Raw genomic sequence first — 23664 nt, 5'->3', positions numbered from 1 at the left:
CCTGGGCTGGAAGGGTGGAGGGCCTGACACATTTCAAAGGCTAGTGGCCTGCCTTCACACAATGGCCTGCCAAACACCCTACTGGGACCCTGGCAGACAGACCTGTACTGAAAGGGGAACTTGTGCACTTCAAAACCACTCTTTGAAGTCTCCTCCACTTCAAAGACTCTTCTGGACTTGCACCTGCAACCTGTCAAGGGGAACTGCCTCGCTGCCCAAAGGACTCATCTGGACTGCTTTGCTGAGAAGGATTGCTGCCCTGCTGCCCTCTGGCTGTGCTGAGAAGAACTCTGCCTTCCCCAAAAGTGCTCTCCAAGGGCTTGGATTGAGATTCCCTCCTATTTTCGAAGTCTCAGGGTCAGAAAAGACGTCATCTCTTAAGGAAACTTCTTGTGTGCTGAAAATCCACGCACAGCCTGATGGAAAAGACACGCAGCATGCCTTGAGAGGAACAAACGCCACACAGCTGAACTGGAACGATGCAGCCCGACTCCCCGAGTGGAAATTCGACTCAGTGCCTGCCTTGCAATGGAAAATTTGACACACCGTCTACGGAACTGCGCAACACCTGTGCCTTCTTACAGCACATCAAGGACTACCCCACATCGTCCCTAGGTGTCAAAAAGATCCCTGCATCGCAGTGAGGAACCAAGACTGCATGCCGAAAAATGATGCAAGCCCCTTGTAGTGTCGAAAGAAACAGTGCAACGTCTGTGCCGCATCAGAAAATCTGACTCATCTTATTTTTCCACGCATCTCTCCTCTGCGCACTCCGTGGATGTTATTTTTTTATGCAAACCAGGTACTGTGTGTAACAAAGAGACAACTGTTGAGTTCCAAGATTTAAGACTTTTTAAAACTTGCAAAAGTGGTATCTCAACTTGTGCTTATTAAATCTGTCCTTTTGACCTTCTTCTATTCAGATAAATATTATCTATCTTTCTAAACCTGTGTGGTGTTTTCGCTGTGTTAAAGTATGATTTATTGCACAAATACTTTACACATTATCTTCTAAGTTAAGCCTGACTGCTCAGCGCCAAGCTACCAGAGGGTGGGCACAGGATAATTTGGATTGTGTGCGACTTACCCTGACTAGGATTGTGGTCCATACCTCTACCAACTACAGACCTCATTTCTAACACAAGTCAATTGTCATATGTACGGCTTAGGTTGATAAAATAATATACCTGGTTGAGTGGGCTGGAATATAAAATGCAGTGTTCAACTTGGTTTTTTTTTTTCTTCATAAAGGTCAATGTGGCCAGTGTATACAATGGCGGTATGTTGGGTAGGTTAATAAGTTGTGCAGTTCTGAGATGCACAATTAATGTTCATAGCATTTTTAAATGCAATGCACAAACTATGCTTTGTTCTCAGTGTAGAGTTTAGTATGCTTAGCTTGTAGCGCTTAGTGGCTAGTCTACTGTAGTTAGCTTGCCACCAAACGTCATCCACACTTGAGCTGTTAATTCCTTTGGCAGGGAACTTAATCAGCTTTCATTTGTTAAATCTTGTAATGCACTCAAATGTACTCATAATAGCACTGCTAAGCATAGGTTAGATGTCTAAAGATCTTATGCCACTTCTTGTGATGTGACTTCCCCTGTGATGTCTCGGGCCGTAATGCCACTTCCTACGCAGTCACACATGATGTCATGCACCGTGATGTCACTTGCATTGATGTAGGAAGAATAGGAATACATCACATACAAATAAACATAAATTCCCAAATCCCAATACAAGCATTTTAGGCTAGATAGTTGTAAACCAATGTAAGTAGTGAAAGGCTTAATACATGACATGTTAAAAAAAAAAAAAGACAGACTGTGGGTTCAATAGAAAAGGCAGGTCATATTTAGGACAAACAAACACTTAGTAGTTAGGAAACATATATACATGCTGCATTGTTAAGTTAGCTGTGCTGAAACACACAAGAGGCCCCAGCCACATTAGAATGAGAGTTTTTCTTTAAAGCTGCACCAACTGTTGCTTTCATAATGTTCACTCAGCATGAACAGGGTGGAACAGAAGGGTGTATCCTTCCTTAGCACAGGGGTCCTAAAAACCACAAGTCATTCATATTGTGTTAAGGGGAATTGTGTAAAGGGTCAGATAAGTATTTGCAAGGCAGGGCTACCATGAGCAGCACGCAACATATAATCTCTTGTTGTGCAGAAAGATAGATATGGTGAATGACGTCAGTGTAACTTACCCACCCATGAGGCCAACAAGTGCATGTGCTTCTTTCCAGAGGCACCTCATTATCTTATCTGTACTGCTTGTAGTTGCTTACGTCAATGGTGAACTCTTCACCACAGTTTTTTGTGGTTTTTACAGTATAAATGCTACTGGTGGTTGAACCAGAACTTTGAACTTCAGTCATGGCCTCTATGTTGAGACTGCCTGTTGTTCCCAGCTGAAAATCGATTAAACCTATATTATTGTGTTAAATTGATCTGTCTCATTTTGTTAATAGATTTCCCTCTAACATATTGGCGAGCCAGCCAGGAGCTCTACTTTGATCCCACCAACTGCTGGACTGGGGGCCCTGCCTGTCTCCACAAGGTGATTTGCGCACTTTTTAAAGAGGTAAGGGAGATGCCAACATTTATGTAAAAATCTCTGATTTCGTGGGGACAGATGGGTCTCTGTGGAAGGTAGTGAAGTGGACAAAGTACGAGGTCTGTTCCTTTTATTTTATAAAGACAGTTACAATTTTGACACTCTAATGTATGTAATTTTTGTGTTTGCATGCAAGATTGTGTATGAATTAAGATAATATTAAGGGATCCCGGTGGTAAATCCGGAAGATACAGGGAGCTTGGCTAAGTAAGTCAAAAGTGGTCAGGAGTAGTGTTGGACTTGGGGGCTGAGCAATCAGTGTATGTTTTAGAGAACACTCATGTCAACCTAACCCAGATATTAAATCTGGAAGTCACTTTTTTGTTGAAAATAGTGAAAAGTTGTCCCCTCTATGAATCCAGAGGGAAATGACCAGTAGTATTTTGTTTGCCCTAGTATGAAATTAAGAATTACTGTGTATGTATATTAAAATTTACTGTGTATGTATATGCATGTATAGACAGAAATGTGGCCACATAATAATGTCAATATATGAGTTTGTTATTTAGTGTATAAGTTAGGAATAAGTATCAGACCTCCTATTCTTATGAAGGTTAAGTCATAACAGTATACTCAAAAGTGAAGTACTGTCCCAAAAAAGTCAACTAATTAATTCCACATCCCTGAATTAATTATTAATTTTTATAACATTCAGGCTGTCGCCCTCTGCAACAGAACTGACCTTAAGTAGATCAGCAATATCAATACCATAGAATCATTTTTTTTTTTAAAGTCAGAAGTTTATGTATTTATAGTATATCACCTCTAGGCCTTAAAAACAACCTACATTGACATAAGAGAAATGCCTATTAGACAATTATAAAAAAATATTCAAAGAAGTAATACAAGGACATTATCCTCCAAGTTAAAAGTAGTGTAGTAGCCTTATGAACCCCATAACAAATATTGACACTACTAACTATTATTCCCATTATGAAACTATAGAGCCTCAATATTGGAGGCCAGATGAAATATCATATAGTATAGACTGGGACATACATACATCTATTGAAGATATACAAATAGAAGGAGAATTATCAGCTACTATACATACAAATATATTTAACTACCTTTCAGATAAATGTGAACAGGATCTTCGCATAATTAGAATAAAAGAGTTTATTTTGAAATCTACAAAACCTGTTGCAGTTGTCTTTCCAAGAGTAAAGTTTTAAATTTGTTTTCATGTGTGACACAGGTGCCACCTTGTGGCAGGAAAGTGAATATATTGAAGTTACTTCAATTTTTAAGTGGAACCATGGGCAACAGTCATGTGAATTCCCTGCAATAATAACAGACTCATCTTTAGTATTAGACCTCTTACAGTATGCATTTATTAGGGACCTCCCAGTATGGAATTTAGGATATGAATAATTTATAAACATACATATATCACAATAACATTATTGTTTGTTGTGTCAGGCAAACAAACCACTTAGGCCACACACTAATGTACCTACCCAATATATATATGTAAATGAACAAAGTTTTTAAAGAGATTAGGGCTATATATATATATATGAATATCTGATGTTCACCTTCATAGCCTAATAATAGTTTATGTGAAGTCTGGAAATACCCTAGGAAGTAAATAGAAGTCCATTTAGAGTGAGAAACATATGGTACAAAAGATTAAGTTCACTAAACAGACATGGGGTCTCCTTTAGAACACATGGTTAAAGTGTTCTCAGGAGACAGGGACAGGATAGGAAAATACTGTAAGGAATGGCACAAAGCAACATTAAAACTTGCACATGCATGGCCCAAGGAGGGCACACTTGATAATACAATAATAGAACACATGGGCACCTTCCTACAGAGCAAATACAAGGGAAATAAACTAGAGAAAAGGAAGATCACACTAGACCAATGGAGGGTCTTTTGTGAAACAAATATGAATGAGTCAAATACAAAGCCTCAAACCCTCCCTTCGGCTCCTCCACCCCCCTATCAAGATGTGCCATTAAGGTTAGGCAGCGCAAAGGTACAGGGCATGTATACTTTGCAACCTGGTGCCCCACACTCATTACCTATCTCTTCACATCCCCCTGCTGTGGGATATACAGACCCAGAGTATAGCCCTCCATTAGAATCTTTTTCTACACATAGAGAATATGTTGACCCATCTCCATGTCCTCAAATGGCCAGTACACCACAGGAAATGTCAGGTGGGGACAGTACTAAATACATAGGGACAGTAGATGCTACATTTACACTTCATTTAGAGGACGAGATGTCCCCCACTAGAAAGAATGAAGGTATACCTTATGAGGGATCAAGAGGGGTACAGAGAATGGAGGGGGCTAGAAAAAAGGAAGGTGTTTTGAAAAAACCGAGTGCCAATATTAAAAATGAGACAAGAAGGTTAGCTTTCACACCAGAAAGTCCTTCCACAGGGTGCTGGAGGTTCATGCACTCAGGAGCAGAAGAGAATAGTGTAGGCAAGTGGGTCACAGAGCAGGAAGATGGATGGGTAGACAAAAGAGCGACTTGGGGGAAGGGCCCCTGAGGCAGTCAAGAGCCCACACTATCCCACAAATAATTGAACAAGAAGGACTAGATGACACAGTCTACACACATAGCAGCTTAGATGAAGAAGATATGGGTTTAGAAAAATCCTACAAAGGATCAGAGGGGGCATTAGATGACGTCACTGAACATGTTAAAAGAATGTCCCTTCTTGAGGATCATAACAAGGAACAGTCACAATATGCCTGTGAGGGAGATGAAAACAGTAAGACAGGACAGACTTTACAAAAGAAGCCAAGAGAATTACAGAGATTAGTATTTGATGGGGCGCATGCACGCCCAAATGAGAGAAAGGGAACATTTGATATGGCAGGAAAAATGACACTGAGAAAAGACATGGCACGTGCATTCCCTGTATGTCCTGGCAATAATTTGACACCCAATGAAATAGTAGCTCAGTATGAAAATAGTTGGTACAATGTTGTCCCTTTTACTGACAACCTAGCAGGTTGGACAGAAGGACTGGCATCACAGATGACACCATGGCCGCGAGAGGGTTCCTTTGAACCCCGAGACATGGCTAATGCAGAAATGTGCATTTTTCAGGGTGCAGGGGATCCTTATTGTGATTATCCCTATATGCAGAAAAGTTTAAGAGTGTGGCAGAGATATGCTTGTAAGTATGACTCACGTCACCCTACTGGCAATAGGACTACAGTCCTGTCACAACTGCCCTTGATATTCAAGGGCCCAGGGGCGCCTCAATATATACCATGGCCCCAGATGGACAAAGAAAATCTTAAAAAACAGTTGCCACAACTTGCTGAGGGTGCTGGGAAATGGATAGCAGCTCTGGAAAAACATACTGCAGGGATTACTCTTGCAATAGGGGACATTAAGAGTTTACTAAGTTCCCTTATAGGAGATGAGACAGACACATTGTTCACAAAGGCAGGAGTAAAAGATGTGACATTAACTAACCCAAAATGTGATGGGGCACCCTTTAATAGAGTAAGGGGAAACGTTTGGAAGCAACTGAGGAAAATGTATCCTGACAGGCCAGACATTGGGTCCCTTATGGCACAAACAATGCAGCCAAATGAGGACCCAGCCCAATTCCTTAGCAGAATGAAGGAAAAATGGACACAGGAAGTGGGGGAGAGTTGGGATGTCACTGGACAGAATGCAATACTATTTTTCAATATAGTGAAAAAGGGTCTGCCAGTTGAAGTGCAGGATAAATTAGATAATATAGTGGCCTTGGAGGCCAAACCATGGACAGAGATACAAGCACACATAATACATTTTTGTAAGAAGAGACAAGAAAAGGAAAAGAGTGAGAAAGATAAAATAGAGAAAGCAGCAGCTAAATTGGTCCAACAGAAACTAGCCAAGAAAACAGAGGAAGGAATTGCCACTGCCACCACCCAGTTAGCTGCAGTGTCCCTGGGAATGCTTCCTTCAGGCACCCCAATGCAACCCTACCAGTATGCCCAGAGAAGCAATAACAGGAATAATGGAAGAGGAGGGCGAGGAAGGTTTGGGGGAAACAGAGTAAACACATTCCAGAGGGGACAGACATGCCACTATTGCAAAATGACAGGACATTTCATTAGAGACTGTAGGGTTAAAAAGGAAGATGAACTTAGCAACCAGACCAGGGCAAATTATGGCCAACAAATGGTACCGCCTGGTGGCATTGTAACACAACCTGCCATGAGTCCCCAAGTGATATATCTCCCACAGCCCCAAATACAAATGCAGCCTCAACCACAGATACAGCCTCAACAGTTACAGCAATCAGTGCCCCAAATACAGTATGGGCCACAGCAGACAGTGCAGCCCACCTTGCAGCACCAGAACTTACAAGGAGGGATAACTGTCAGGGGAGGGAACCCATTCCAGCAAAACTACATGGGAGGATATGCCCAATGAAGGTGCCCAAGGAGAAGTCTCATGTGTCCAGTCTTATCGGTAACCCACAGGCCAGATGAGGAACCCACTGTGATGGTAGCCATAAATGACAAGGAATACACCCTTCTCATCGATACTGGGGCCACTAGGTCCTGTATCCGTGATAAGGTACTGCCATTGTCAAATTTATCAATGGACACACAGGGGTTCTCCGGGGCTGTGATGAGGGTTCCATTCACTAAATCTGTGGAGATGGAAATAGGGGGGAGATATGTTGATGGATGTTTCTTATTCTCCCCAAATGCACCAGCTAATCTGCTAGGACGTGATCTCATGGCAAAATTAAACATGACTATTCACTTTGAAGAGGATGGGACTATGATCTGTTCAACACCTGGAGTATCTAGTACACGCATCATGACAATGGTTACACACCCCCCAGATGGTAACCAAGTTAGAGCCAGACCTGTAGACATTTTAGCCTTTACTAGAGCAGTGTACACCATCATAGCAGAAACACCAGAACTGACAGGGAAACTAGTTGAATTACCCAAAAACTTCCTCTTTAGACGACAGGGCCCCTGTTTTGAAACATTAGACAAAAACCTCATTCTGGAAATAGAGGCTCTAGAGGTGTCCCCCACCTATGGGACCCTGATGGCAAGTGACCACACTGGTGTGATGTGGGCATGTGTCATCTTTTGTGATCCCAACATGCAGGTGGGCGACATATCAGATGACCAGTTGTTTGCTGATGACTTTAGAAGGACAGAGATTGTTTTTCAAAACAGTGTACCTTTACGCACCACACTGGAGACAAGGCCTGTGATACCAATAAATGTCTCCAGTCCTATCAAAGATAATGACCTTGCGCAGGTACCCTCTAACTTATGGACAAAAGGCCCTTATGATGTAGGCCTCGTCCGCACAGCAGTACCATTCAGAATAACCTTGAAGGAAGGAGCAATACTGCCAAGAGTGAGACAATATCCTCTATCCAAAGAAGCAGAGGAGGGCATTGCACCGGTTATACAGGCATTGGTGGAGCAGGGAGTCATATACCCAGGTGTATCCCCCTGCAACACCCCAATTTACCCTATAAAGAAGGCCAAGGGAAATTTGTGGCGCATGATTCAAGACCTGCGCCCCCTTAATGACATAGTGATACCAGAATTCCCTATAGTACCTGATCCTTCCATCATCCTAACCAACATACCCCAAGATGCTAGGTACTTTACAGTCATAGAATTGAAGAATGCATTTTTCAGTATACCCCTGCACCAAGACAGTCATTATTTGACTGCATTTTCCTATCGTGGTTCACAGTACCTGTATTCCAGATTACCTCAAGGGTACTGTGAGTCCCCTAGTGTCTTTAACAGGACGGTCAAGAATGACTTCGCCAATTTTCAATGTGACAGCACAGTCTTGCAGTATGTTGATGATCTACTAATCTGTAGTCCAGCAGAAGAGCAGTGTAGGAAGGACACTGTGTCCCTGTTGTGCACCCTTGCTCAAAGAGGTTACAAGGTAGACAGGGACAAATTACAGTACTGCCAGGAAGAAGTTAAATACTTGGGGCAACTACTATCAGCATCAGGCCGTAGAGTTATGCCAGGGAGAGCAGAATCCATTCAGCAGATGACAGAACCTGAGACTGTGAAAGGAATGCAGAAGTTCCTAGGCTTATGTAATTATGTCAGACAATGGGTGTTTGACTACAGTACTTTAATATCCCCACTGCTTGAATCTATCAAACAGGCAAAAACACAGAAAGACAGGATAACATGGACTACGGAGATGAAACAAACCTTCAGTAAGCTAAAAACAGAGATAACAAATGCACCAGTGTTAGGAACACCAGACTATACCAAAGAGTTTTTTCTTTTTTGCCACTGTAATGGCCAGGTGATGACGGCTGTCCTCACCCAAAAGTATCCTTTAGGCCACAAACCAATTGCATATTTTAGTGGCCTACTTGATTCTGTCATGAAAGGTCATTACCCTTGTGAACAATCACTAGCCACAGCAGCCTTTGCAGTAGAGAAAAGTGCTCCCATTGTCATGGGTGCACCCTTGACACTGTATGCTGAACATGCTGTGTTTGCAATAATCCAGAAAGCTCAAACAACACTAACAACACAGAGAGTATCAGGCTATGAGATAATACTATCATTACCATCCTTGAAGGTGGTTAAATGCCACACAGTCAATCCTGCTATCTTCTTTGCACACCCCATTTCAGACACCGACGATGATGCCCATGATTGTGCCACATATACTCCAGATGAGTGTAGCCAAGCAACAGAAGACCTCATTCCAGGTAGTGTTGTGTATTTTGTGGATGGTTCTTCCACAATAGATCAGGACACAGGGGTAAGACATACAGGTGCTGCAGTGGTCAGAGCTATGCAGCACAACTCTTCAGACACACTGCAGATAACTTTGCCATCTCAATATTCAGCCCAGGCTGCTGAATTAGTAGCTTTAGTGGCAGCCCTCAAACAAGGGGAAGGAGAAACAATAACAGTATACTCTGATTCAGCCTATGTTACTACAACAGTGCATTCCAGCATTATGCGGTGGAATAGACGGGGATTTCTCAAGTCTGATGGAAGCCCTGTCATGTACCGCCCCCTTTTAGAGGACTTGATACAAGCTTTAACACTGCCACATGCAGTTGCAGTAGTGAAATGCACAGCCCACACTAATGCTCAGGATTTTGTGTCCCGTGGAAATGCCCTGGCAGATTGGGCAGCCAAAGATGCAGCAACACGCCCTCTTAGTGATACACATACCACAGTTTTGTTAGCTAGTGAAACATTGACATCTTCAGACTCTTTGAATGCATCCAGACATTACACAGAGACAGCTCACCTGCATATATAAGAGAGATACAAGAAAATGCACCAGAACATGAGAAACAGTTGTGGGAAGCCAGAGGATGCACACAGACAGGAACAGATTTAATATACAGACAAATATCAACAGGGAAGCCTGTCATGCCCCAAGCATTGCTACTGATAGCTCTAAACCAGCTACATCTTCCTTCACATACTGCTAGAGACAATATGTCCCTCCAAATACGTCAGGATTGGTTTGTCCCTAACTTACATGAGATGATTACAATGTACATACACACCTGCACAGTGTGCCAGCAGTATTCACCAAATCCCACATCTAAGGTAATAGCTTCCACAATACCTCGACCACAAGGTCCCTTTAAGGAACTGCACATTGACTACATTGATATGATTGACAGATGCAATCATTATCGCTATCTGATAGTTGTAGTCTGCCCATTCTCAAGGTGGATTGAAGCAGGACCTTGTGTTCACTGTGATGCCAAATCTGCTGCTAATTTTTTGATTCGTGAGGTAATACCGCGATGGGGTATCCCTGAGGGGATCAGATCGGACAATGGCACCCATTTTGTCAATAATATCTTTTCTCACCTCACCACCTTGTTAGGAATAACACATAAATTGTCCTCAGCTTATCATCCGCAAAGCAATGGAATTGTGGAGCGCCTTAATGGCCTCCTCAAGAACAGAATAAGTAAACTATGTGTGACATTGAAGAAGAAATGGCTATACTGCCTCCCTTTGGCACTCTTTGCTTTGAGAAATACCCCAGGATCAGATCATCATTTAACTCCACATCAAATTGTGACAGGTAGAACAATGAGCACATTTGTGCCATCAACTAGACATAAATTGGAGACTGAGAGTGCACCTGAGGTTGTACAAATTGAAATGAATGAATACATGTCTGAGCTAACCAAAGTTGCAAAGTTCTTCTCTAAACAGGTTACACGTGCAGCCAAGAAGCGCGCCAACGCATCTCCTGCAAAGGATCAACAAACACCATTACCTTTGGGAACTTTAGTATATATTCGCAATTTTGTCAGAAAGTGGAAGGACTGCAAATTCAATGGACCCTTTCCAGTGACAGACAGCACAACTACAGCAGTGAAAGTCCAAGGCCACAAACCATGGTACCACCTCCAGGATATCCGCCTGGCCCCAACCATGCCATCCATCCCTTTGGACACCGAGCAGGAAAAAGAGGGGGGAGAACAGGAGAAGCAACCGGAGTAAAGCCTCCCTCTAAAGCTTCATTCTTAGACAATTCTTCTTTTCAGTTATGTATTTTATGTTTGTTTTTCCTCCTCGTTGCACTGATATTGCTGCTTTTAGCCCTTGGATATTTAAATTTTTTTGATCCTATATTAATTACTACACGCATGCGTAGAACTGTTGATAATGATACTGACCATCACCCTCTCCATATTGCTTTGTTTGACAATGTGTGGTATCAGCACATGCACAGTATAGGCACATCCACATCCAACACCAGTTGTTATGTATGCTCTCTCATCCCCCATGCTGCTGGAGTAGATAACTTGCATCTCTCTAAAGAGGTATCCCCAAACATTACATATTGTCTCCTGCACCTATTTTTATGCAGAATGAGAGCACAGCTACAGCCAACTCAGGTTAGTCCTGCTACTGCACGAGTTAACACAACTAGATTTGACACCACCCCAGAAGTCCTACAAGTCCTGACAGAAAAAAAAAAGATAATGGAAGAGATATCAAGAATGAAGGAAGCAGGGCAAACAATGATTCACCCAGATTGGGAAAAATGGGTATTACGTCGAGGTATTTTTGGAAGGTCTTACCCATCATCTGAATGTAGCAACTATTTAGCTGAACCCCTGCCCCCTGATTGCGCAGGCAGGCCAGTTCTTAGTATCACAGGATCAGTATTTGCCCATGATAAATGGCATACCGAGGCCAAGTTCTCATGTAGAGCAATATCATTATGGAATGGTACCAAGACACAAGGCCCACTAAGCTTTAATAAGATAATAGGTCAATGTCAGGAAATATGGGATGCGAACATACAGAGATATACATGGACAGGGACTACCATACACCCTAGAATAGCAATGAAATTAACACACTTTTCTCTTTGTTTCAGAGGGAAAGGGACAGTGAAGGTGGGGAGTAACCTCAACTGCAACATCACCACCTACAACGCTGATATGCAGGGCGGCACCTCCAGCCTGATGGATTACTACTGGATGTCAGGGGCCCGGCTCCACATGCAACTACCCCCGAACTGGAATGGCCTCTGTTCCCTAGTGACTTTGCACATCCCCTCCCTGGTGATACCAGGTGTGGACATCTCTCAGTTACATGACCATCCCATGAGCCGTCCAACAACCTTGCTTCACCATTACCGGACAAAACGAGCTGCTGAGTTTCTTGGTACAGAAGTGTGGAAAGATGTTCCACAGGAACACAGACTATTTAAGGATGCCCAAATCTTTTTTGGTAGCATCCTACCATTCATTCAGGCGAAGGGAACTGCACGCTGGCTGCAGATCACGCGCTTTGAATTGATGAAGACCATAAATGCAACTGAAGATGGATTCAATGCTATCAAGGAAGAACTTCGAGCCCTTAGGATGATGGTAATGCAACACAGATATGTACTTGATTTAATGACGGCCATGGAAGGAGGGGTGTGTAAGAAGATTGGATCGGCCTGTTGTACTTATGTGCCGGCCAATGATGCGGACAATGGGACATTAACTCAGGCCATTCAGACATTGCATGATCTACAAAAGAAAATGATCGATGAGGGGGGTGCCGCTGATAGGTGGTTTGAGGGCTGGTTCGAATGGGTGCCGTCCTGGATGTCGGGGTTGTTCAAGGCCTTGTTGCCTTTGATTGTGTTGTTGCTTTTGATGTGTCTTATTTTTCAGGTAATAATACCATGTTGCAAAAGGATGACAGCTAAATTGGTAGGGACAGAGTAGTGGGTATGTGGTGATTCCCCTAATTTCATTAGTAGATGGGAAGGTAGGAAAAGTAGTTGAATAATCAACTAGAGGGAGGAATGATGTAGGAAGAATAGGAATACATCACATACAAATAAACATAAATTCCCAAATCCCAATACAAGCATTTTAGGCTAGATAGTTGTAAACCAATGTAAGTAGTGAAAGGCTTAATACATGACATGTTAAAAAAAAAAGACAGACTGTGGGTTCAATAGAAAAGGCAGGTCATATTTAGGACAAACAAACACTTAGTAGTTAGGAAACATATATACATGCTGCATTGTTAAGTTAGCTGTGCTGAAACACACAAGAGGCCCCAGCCACATTAGAATGAGAGTTTTTCTTTAAAGCTGCACCAACTGTTGCTTTCATAATGTTCACTCAGCATGAACAGGGTGGAACAGAAGGGTGTATCCTTCCTTAGCACAGGGGTCCTAAAAACCACAAGTCATTCATATCGTGTTAAGGGGAATTGTGTAAAGGGTCAGATAAGTATTTGCAAGGCAGGGCTACCATGAGCAGCACGCAACATATAATCTCTTGTTGTGCAGAAAGATAGATATGGTGAATGACGTCAGTGTAACTTACCCACCCATGAGGCCAACAAGTGCATGTGCTTCTTTCCAGAGGCACCTCATTATCTTATCTGTACTGCTTGTAGTTGCTTACGTCAATGGTGAACTCTTCACCACAGTTTTTTGTGGTTTTTACAGTATAAATGCTACTGGTGGTTGAACCAGAACTTTGAACTTCAGTCATGGCCTCTATGTTGAGACTGCCTGTTGTTCCCAGCTGAAAATCGATTAAACCTATATTATTGTGTTAAATTGATCTGTCTCATTTTGTTAACAGATTTCCCTCTAACAGCATACTGCCTAACTTGGTTAGTCCCCCCAATTCGTTTTTAGGACTTGTACCCAGAGTACACCCACACAGAACATGATAAAGCAGTGTATATTTGGTTTTACATGTGAAACAAGTAACGCTTGAAAAGGATTAGACAATTTTGAAATTGTTTAAAATATAGATGATTTCATATCATGTGTGACAGCTGCCAGTTCTTGCATTTTAGCCAACCTCACTCTGCAGTCTGGTGTTTAGAACCCATAATTAAGGTGTTAAAAGCAAAAAATATAAGCCCTGCAATACAACATATATCTGCCTGAAAAGCAGGGGCTGACTGATGGCATGTTGTCAATGAACCTCTTGGCTGACTTGTAAAATATAAAAATGTAATTTAGTCTCTCAACTTGTCTTTTTTTCTTGTAGACAGTTAAGTGTTAAACAGCAAGTTGGAGCTCGCCCTTCAAATGTTAATGTGAGCATCTGACTGCTAATGGGTTAACTTGAACACTCAATGGAAAAACAAACGCCACGATAAAAGGGCGTTCTTTAGCACGACAATGCAAGCAGTTCTTTCGCCTTTCCTCCCGCCTCGTCATTGGCTTAGAGGGAGATGTGATTCAAGTGTAATAACAATGTGTTGAGCTCTTGAACTACTGCAGTGTGGGCTACAGGCGCTGCCCTACGAGGTCCACCAATGGTGTACACTCATTTGTATAGGTTTAAAAAAAGCTCCTAACCTCATCGTTTATAGGATTCTCTCTATGTTACCCGGCGTCAACGTTTAATCAGAAATCTAATTTAGGCCAAGAAGCTGCACGATTGTATTGCAAAATAATCCATTTATTGATGTCACGGGTTATTCAAATGTTTTTACATCCCTGAGGGGATTTGTATGTATCTAAAGCGAACATTTGCAATGCGCCGACACCCAGTGCAATGGGGGTTGAACACGCTCCAGTAAGAGCTAAATAAATAAACACACATGTAAGTGAAACGTGGGTTATATAACTAACAGTAATCTCGTTTTCATTATATATGTATTTCTCATACAACAAACCAAGTCACGGGGCTAGTAGTGCACCCGAAATAGCATGACAACGGTCACAGAAAAGAAGCCAGGAGAGCAGTGTAAAATAACTAATAATTGAACACTGTAGACAGAGATGCAACATAGCGAAATACGTGTCTTTTAAGTAATTTGTTACACCCAGGAATAAACGAGCATATTTTAAACACATTATGCTTTGGAAGGGAGAGAATCTCACTACCATTGTAAAGTATCGTATGAAGTAAACATTCGCGCATCCCTAACAATACACACGTAATCTGTGGCGTCCCGCACCTGCTGTGTGTACCAACGTCACCTTGAGGTTTTCAGCTAATACGCCTTTCTCTGTGAGATTGAGGCCACAGTTCAACATGGGGTACTGTCAAATTAACGTGAGGTCGTTTTTCATCAGCACATGTGTCAACCCCGTCCCCCCTTTCTCCAAATGACTGACCATACGCCCAGACACTTCTTCCCGCTTAAGATCTTCCCCTACATTACCTGTCAGATCCTGGCGGTCCTTGTTGGCTCCTGTGACTCCAGTCACCACTCCTTAGCCCGGGCAGCACACGCACAGCATCCAAGGCCCGTACTCAGCCCTCATGGATCTAGGGAGCGGGGGCTCCGGCGGCGTTGATATAGCGATAACAGAAATCTCCGTGTCGGGGCACCTGAGTGCTGAGCTGTAGAGTGAACTAGTATAACAGGAGCGAGTGTGAACTAGACGGCTGGATAGAGGTCGGCTAATACTGGGCTTTCTGCTTTGGACTCCCCACAGTCGCTCTTTCCAACATCTGATGTCGTCAAAACAACCCCAAAATGGCGGCCAGAATGACAGGTGTGCGCGCAGGCGTGTATCAAAGGTTACCTTCCTCCCCAAAGCCACGCCCCTAAGCCGGGTGCGCGCCAGTCTAGGGGGCGGGGCTAACCGCACAGCAGTCAAGAGGCCGCCGTTTATGGCTGACGTCTTCGTCACGCTTATTACCTAAACGGAAGGCACAACTGGATATAACAAGCGCTCCTCGTCCTTTTTTTTTTTTTTTTCTTTGCGTAGGTACAGACCAAACAGAGCAGTATGCCTGTTAGCAACAATCATGGCACAGAAACAGAGTCGGCCATGTGAAGAGGTGTTTTGAAGAGCTGAGGACAGGTGGCAATATTTTGCATAGCAGGAATGGGCAGCAAACGGGGCTCCGCGGTTAACTTCAGGGATGAGTGTGCTGCGAGAGAAAAATACCACCAGTATTATATGTCAGGACCGGAGTCTCCGATTATACTTCTAAATCTTTACTACTCATTAATAGAAGACAATTAAAAATTAGTAAATCCAGTAAACACACTCTAAACCATGAGGCTTTGACCCTCCTCTATCATAACCCACCAGTGATAGTCCAGTAAAGCATACAAAATAGAGAGGCACTGTCTTGACCTCTTGTTTCTTTGCTGCCCGCAGTCAAGATAAATGCCTCTCTATTTTTTGCTAAAAAATTACCTTACTGTGGTTTTATGATTACTGTTTAATTTGCAGGTTTCACAGTAGCGCTCCGCACCAATTGTATTACCTGACCGCTTCGGCCTGCGTTATAATACCTGTTGGGTGCGTGTTGCACCTACTTTTATTATTTTACTTTTCTCACAGTACCTTGCTTGGAGATGTTGGTATCTCTCTTTCCCCCGCGGCCATGTTCCGCTTTCTCCCCTTCCAATCCCTCCACTCAGCACTCTATACGCAGCCGCCTCAAGGCCCGCCCTGCCTCAGAGTGAAGCCCTGCAACATGGTGCAATTGGGCTATACATGCTGATTTCTGGGAGCAACAGCCGAAACGCTCTGTCGTGCTTGGCCGACCTCCGTATAGCAAGCTGGAGACGCCTCTTCCCAGGCTGCAATAACAGGGGAAGACTATGCAGGCATGAATATTTGGCAGCAGTGAACATTCCTCCGTTCATTGAGGGTCATATTTTTGTGAACATTGTCGGCTGACCGTGTAATTCTTGGGAACTTTCTCAGTTCTCCCTGATACCAGCTTTGACTCCCACCAACGCCCTAGGCCTATTGAAGGCTAGGGCGGCAATAATTAATTCGGAGTCCCTGGATTTTAACCCTTGCATGGAAGAAATCATTGAATCCTCTGTCCACAAATCTATGGACAAGGCTTTCTCCTCTGCTCTGCAACCATTATCCAAACGCCTGGAGGAACTGTCTCGGCCTCAAGCACCCTCTTCAGGTGACCTTTCCCTCACTCCCTCCATACCCTCCTCTCACCATGCCTGGCCCCCTTACAGCACCTTGGCCGCTCTGACTCAAGCAGACCTACTTGAGCATACTTTTGCAGCGGCTACTGCCCCTAAGCTGTCTATTCCACCTCACCAATCACAGGCTCTGATTCTGACTCCTTTTCATCACATGAATCTCGCAAAGCCCAAGGCATTCTAACAAATATAAACGTTCCCTCTCCCTGTCCACCCCTTCTCCCTTTACCTTTGAACCCTCTGAGATCGTCCTCCCCCGGTCCGCTGATTGGTCTCCCGCTCCGGCAGTCACAGAGTATATGTAAGCGCATATCAGGAAAAGCTTTGAGAAAGAGGTACGGTCCCGATTAAAATCTGAATGTCCTCTACCTCATAGTATGGCTGTCACTCCCAAAATTGATGCAACTATGTTGATATTCTTGAAGAAATACAAAAAGGATCCAAAGAAGGGTATAGGCAGAGCCCTCCGGGCGTGCCAAGTAAAACTTCTTGACATGTCTGGTCCTTTAGCAAAACTTCTGGAATTGGCCCTCCACGCCAAAGAAACGGGGGCTCCTATTCTCCCAGAAGTCCTCGCCGGATGACCCAACGCACCATCTGCTTTTTGGGCAATGCAAACTGCGCCGGAAATCTGTTTTGTGAATGATAGACCCTCAACTAGTAGACTTGGCCCCAGCAGAGGCAGGTCACCTCACTAAAGAGCAATTGTTTGGCAACCGTTTTTTTGAAGGACATTACAAAATTTGTAAGCGACTTCACTTCTTTGGATAAGTCCCAATCTCCTCTTAAAAGAATGTTCAACCCCCTTTTTGGAAGAGCCGGTAGCTTTAGAGGACGGCAGAGCAGCTGTGGTTACCAGCAGGGTCCTCATAGGGACTATTACCCAGGGCACAGGAGATACTCCCAAGATCCAGGACAAGCAGGCTTCTACCCCACTAGAGCAAGTGGAGCAAGTGGATGCATCTACCAGGGCTCCACCATGGCTATAGAGCTATTGACAACATCCCGCAGGTTATAGACCTTTCTGTTCCTTCTCTTAAGTTGGATTTGAAGGTTACAACACTTTGCTCACAACTGGGTCAAAATCTCAGATGCATGGGTGTTAAACACTGTACAAGGTTATTCCATAGAGTTCCATAGAGTTAATTACGTCCCCCTTTTCAACCATGTCTTCCAAATCCCATCCATTTTTCCCCAAAAGACATGTCTTTTATCAATTGCAAAATTCAAGAGCTGTTAGAAAAGTAGGCTATTGTCCTTACTTCCCAACATCCTCAAGGTTTTTGCAGCAATGTATTTCTAGTGCAGAGGAAAGGATGAGGTCACCGGTTGGTCCTCAGCCTCAGAAATTTCAGTCCCTTCGTGGTTTATTGCCACTTCAAGATGGAAGGTATCCATCTTCTGATGGACCTACTACAGGAGAGAGACTGGATGGTACGTCTAGATCTCAAGGATGCTTATCTGTCGGCTCCCATTTCTCCCTCTCACAGGAAATATCTGCAATTCCATTGGAGGGACGATTGGTACAAATACTGGGCACTCCTGTTTGGCCTATTATCAGCCCCTTGGGTGTTCACCAAACTTCTAAAACCTGTGGTCAAACACCTTTGGGGGAGGGGCATGTGCATGATTATATACTTAGACTATATGATTCTTGTAGCACAAGACACACATCTACTTCTATCTCATCTATTGTGGACAGTTTCTCTTTTACAAGAACTGGGAATTGTGATAATTCTCGAGAAATCCTCTATGATCCCCTCTCAGGAACTGGAATTCTTGAGGGTGCAGGTGGATTCCATCAAAGCTCAACTGTTGCTGCTGTCTCAGAAAATAAAGACGATCAAGAGAGACTTGAAAGCAACACTATCGAAACAGACGGTTTCTTTGAGATCCCTGGCCCGGATTGTGGGGTTGCTTGCTTTCTCGATTCAGGCTGTATTTCCGGGACCATTACACTACAGAGTTGTCCAGAGATTGAAGATTCACTATCTTCAAAAGGGCCTCTCTTATGATCATCTGATTCCCTTACGTGTTGAAGCCGTAGAGGAACTCCACTTTTGGCTCCTGCACTTGGAAGTCTAGAATGGCAGGGCCATCTTCGGAGCCACTCCGGAAGTGGTGATAGAATCCAATGCCAGCTGATGGGGTTGGGGTGTGAGATGTTGGGGGTTCTCGACAGGAGGTCAGTGGTCAGCCGACAAATTACATCTCCACATAAACCGCCTAGAACTGTTGGCGGCCTCTTTTGCCATCAAGTCCCTCTCCCCCATCAAGAGCAACTGTGGCATTCTGCTGAAGGTGGACAACGTTTCGATGATTCATTACATCTACTGCTTGGTAGGGACCAGGCCCCGTCTGTTGGCGAACATTGCCAGAGGGTTTTGGCATTTTTGCCTCTTGCGAAGATCATGGTAGTGGTGGAATTCCTTCAAGGGAAGGACAATCTGGTAGCAGACCGGAACTCTTGTTTCCTTTTAGATTCCAGTGACTGGAAGCTCCACCCGTCTGTCTTTCAGAAGAACAAGTCAGTTCTGGGCTCCTGTCATCTAGACCTTTTTGCATCTCGGCTCAACTGCCAACTTCTGAGGTTTTATAGTTGAAGACCGGACCTGATTGTCCTGGCAACAGATGCTTTCCTGCAGGATTGGTCAGGTCAGATGAATTACGCTTTCCCCCCTTCACCATGATCCCAAGGGTAGCACCACAGACCAGGCGTCAATCTGCGTCCTTGGTTTTGATTACTCCAGTGTGGAAGAGTCAAACATGGTTTCCTTACCTTCTGGAGCTGTTCATAGCCCTTCCTATCCTTCTCCCAGTATTTCCGCATCTCCTCCTGGACCCAGTGGGCTTGCCTGACCCTATGCTGCCGCAGGGGCAAGTGACTCTTATGGCTTGAAAGATATCGGGAGACACAGCCAAATGGAAGGCATTTCATCTTCAGCTGATGCGTTTATACACCAAACTTGAGCTCCATCCACCCAGAAATGATATTCTTTGGCATGGAGGAAATGGGTGGGTTGGTGCCTTCAAAGGGAGGTGGATCCCGTGGAATCCGAGCTGAAGGCCGTTTTCAATTTTCTGTCAGAATGCCCTGAATCTGGATTGTGTTACATGTTGGTAAACAATTTCAGGTGGGCTGTTTCAGATGGACATGACTGGATAGATGGTAAGCCGGTGGGTACCCACCCTTTGATGTGTAAGTTGTTAAATGGCATTAGGGTGGCCAATCCATCTAGACCGCATTATTCCCAGTTGTGGGATGGGAATGAGGTATTATCTTTCCTGAATGCCTGGCCTAACAATTATTTGTTGTCCTTGAAACAATTGTCTGCGAAATTGACTATGTTATTGTGCTTAATATCATGTCACAGAGTATCTGATGTGAGAGCATTGGATCTTGCAGGAAGGTTGTTTTCACCTACTGGTGTTTCATTTATCATTTCCAAAAGGGCAAAGTGCATGTCTACTTCTGTTGATTATCCTGCTTTTCCTCACAGTGATAAATTGTGTGTTGTGAAGTGTTTAAAGGTCTATGAAGAGCGTACCGCTGGTCAAAGGAGCAAGTCCTTTGGACCTCTCCTCATTGCGATTCAGAAAACTTTACATCCTGTTTCAGCAGCGACCTAGGCCAGTTGGGTTATGTCAGAGGCCGGTATTGATATGTCAATATATGGGGCACATTCCACTAGGGGAGCAATGGCTTCAAAAGCTTTTACGTTGGGTTCTTGGTTGGAAGATATTCTTAGTGCGGCCAATTGTTTGAGTGAATCGATGTTTATAATGTTTTATTATAAACCAATTGTGCATGTTTCTTCTTTGGGTGTTGATCAGCCTTGAATCAGCATAATTGGAGCCTCCCATCCTGACATAGAATACAACATTTTCTAGATTTGCAACAAGAATTTTAGATTCTATTAAGGACACAGAGGTGAGGATTATCCCACCCGATGGGACAGGTAAACTGTTGGAATTTCTTGATGCTGACATAGTACTAATTGTCCTGTTGTATATTGCCCTCCATTGATAAGTCTGTAAGGACTGAGATAGGAGTCATTCTTTCTTTCTTTTCAGGAACAGATTCTAAGCAGACGCACAGCCTCCTGAGTCTTTTGTTGATCAAGTTGAAAGCCGGAGTTTCGGTTGGATTTGGTTGGACTTGAAGTCATCCGGGAGGCCCTGTTGGATTTCCCTTTTTTCGTTTTGAGGACTGGTACTATGGACTGCCTTTGCAAAGAAAGAGGAGGTCAAGACAGTGCCTCTCTATTTTGTATGCTCTACTGGACTACTATTGGTGGGTTATGATAGAGGTGTGGTTCAAAGCCCCATGGTTCTTAGTGTGTTTACTGTTTTCACTATTTTTTTACTTACTGCTGTTGATAAGTAGTAAAGATTGAGAAGCATAATCCTCACCTCCGTGTCCTAATAGAATCAAAACTTTTTGTCACAAAGATAGAAAATGTTGTATTCTGCATTGGGAAGAGATATGAAAAACGATCAGACATGTTACGATTGAATAGATTTTTTAATGTCAAAGAAAATCGAATTTTGACCACTGCACCCACCTCATTACGAAAGAGATACCGTATATACTTGAGTATAAGCCGACTCGAGTATAAGCCGAGACCCCTAATTTTACCCCAAAAAACTGGAAAAAGTTATTGACTCGAGTATAAGCCGAGGCTGGGAAATGCAGCAGCTCACGGTAAATTTCAAAAATAAAAATACAGGTAGATAACAATAAAATTGCTTTAATTGAGGCATGTGGAAAAGAGGGTCAACAAAAACAATATATTATCAGTATATTCAACAAAAACAATATATAACATTAAAGTATTAACAATAACTTTAAATGTACAAAAACCTTAACTCAATAAGCAACCAAGCTAAAACACAAGCATCAAAATCCTTCAAAACTGGATTCCTCCTCCTCATCTGTATGTCCAAACAGAGCTTCAGCTGTAGCTGGTGTGAGGTTATCATCATATACATTGTCACAGAGTTCGCAGTCATCACTATCACAGCTGTCGTCCTCATACAAAGCACTGTCTTCACTGCCATCCATAGCATTACTTATGCCACATTTCTTGAAGGCGTGCTTCACCATGTCCTCTGGAATCTCTTCCCATGCATCACGAACCCACTTTGCTATCAGTTCTATGTCAGGCTTCATCATATTTCCACCTTTTGTCAGTCGGGCTTGACCAGATGACATCCATTCGCACCACATCTTTCGCACACGGTCTTTGAAAGGTTTATTTAAACACACATCTAAGGGCTGTAATACAGATGTAAGCCCACCTGGAATAACGGCTAAAGTAACTTAAGAAGACTTTGCCAATATTTTTATGTCATCAGATGTGTGGGCTCTGAACATATCCCAAACTAGCAATGATGGTTTTTTCTTTAAGGCTGCTCCTGGTCGTCCGTTCCAAACTTCTTCCAGCCACTTTTTTGTTCCATCTTCATCCATCCAGCCTTTAACATGTGCGCGCACTGTAATTCGTGGTGGGAAATTGACCTTTTTAGGCAAGGTCTTTCTTTTAAAAATAATGACAGGCCGCAGCTTAGTTCTATTAGCCAAACATGACAGAACAACTGTAAAATGGTTTTTCTCATTACCTGTGGTTCTGAGTAAAACAGTTTTGTCTCCCAAACTTGCCACGGTTCTGTTGCTTGGAAGATCAAAGGTCATAGGTGTTTCATCCATATTCCCAATATCTCCCAGGTCATAGTTATGGATCTTTCTTTGTTTTATGATGAATGAATGGAATGACATCACTTTTTCATCAAGGTCTTTTGGCAACTTCTGTGAAATCTTTGTTCTTTGCCGCAAACATAGGCCATACCTATTCATGAAGCCAGTACACCATCCTGCTGACGCAACAAAATTTTCAATGCCTGGTGCTTTTAATTTGTCATCTTTTGCCATTTGAAGGGCACGTAAGCGAATCCCACGCGTGTTACGCAGTAACCATTTTGACGACACTCCATAACCCATTTATGCAATTCAGTCTCTAGAGCCCCATATGGAGTTGTTAAACCACGTCGAGCTTTTTTTTGCCTTTGGAATCTTTTCCAAGTCAGCTTTCATTTTCCGCCACTCCCTCACTTGTTTTTCATCAACACCAAATTCCCTACTTGCAATACTGTTATTGCTTTTTTCTGCTCTTGACACAACCTTTAGTTTGAAAGCAGCTTCGTATGACCTGCGTTTTTGTTTTGGTGCAGGATTAGAAGTGCTGGGATCCATTTCTAACAGGAAAAAAAAAACTTTAAAAAAAAATGCCATACCATAAAATAAAAATATACCGTAAACCCAACTCTAAAAATACTGTAACTAGAGTACAATCAAAATAAAGCTCTATCTGCTCCTCCCCCCCCCAAAAAAAATATATAATTTGACAATACGTATGTGTATATTATGTCATATTTGCAAATAACTTTTATGTCTGAAGAAAAGAACTGCGGTGTCTTCAAGCAATGCTTTGCAATTGTGACACTACAAAAATAAACAATCATTTATTGTAACTGCTTTGGAGTGTGAGCAGCAATTCTGGGACTGTAGCAGTGGAAGCTTCAGCTATTTCCACAACCACCTAACCAATTTTACCATAATTAAAATTAAATTCCTTTCAGGAGTGCGATGGGACTGTATACA

General features: G+C 43.1%; 1 protein-coding gene across 2 annotated transcripts in view; it reads right to left on the bottom strand.

Moving 5' to 3' along the window:
* FBXL3 (F-box and leucine rich repeat protein 3) overlaps nt 1-15574 on the bottom strand; it is a 148257-nt gene extending 132683 nt beyond the window's left edge. The window contains exon 1 of one of the 2 annotated variants that reach the window (XM_069205254.1): nt 15255-15574. The gene's annotated coding sequence lies outside the window, so the exon portion shown is untranslated. Of the gene's footprint in view, nt 1-15047; nt 15129-15254 lie in introns of those variants that run through there. The other variant, XM_069205255.1, reaches the window with a different exon arrangement.
* Between the last annotated feature and the right edge of the window lie 8090 nt (nt 15575-23664).

Source organism: Pleurodeles waltl, chromosome 8, assembly GCF_031143425.1.
Source record: "Pleurodeles waltl isolate 20211129_DDA chromosome 8, aPleWal1.hap1.20221129, whole genome shotgun sequence".
In the NCBI taxonomy this organism is placed as follows: domain Eukaryota; kingdom Metazoa; phylum Chordata; class Amphibia; order Caudata; family Salamandridae; genus Pleurodeles; species Pleurodeles waltl.
This window is presented reverse-complemented; position numbering and strand designations above follow the sequence as displayed.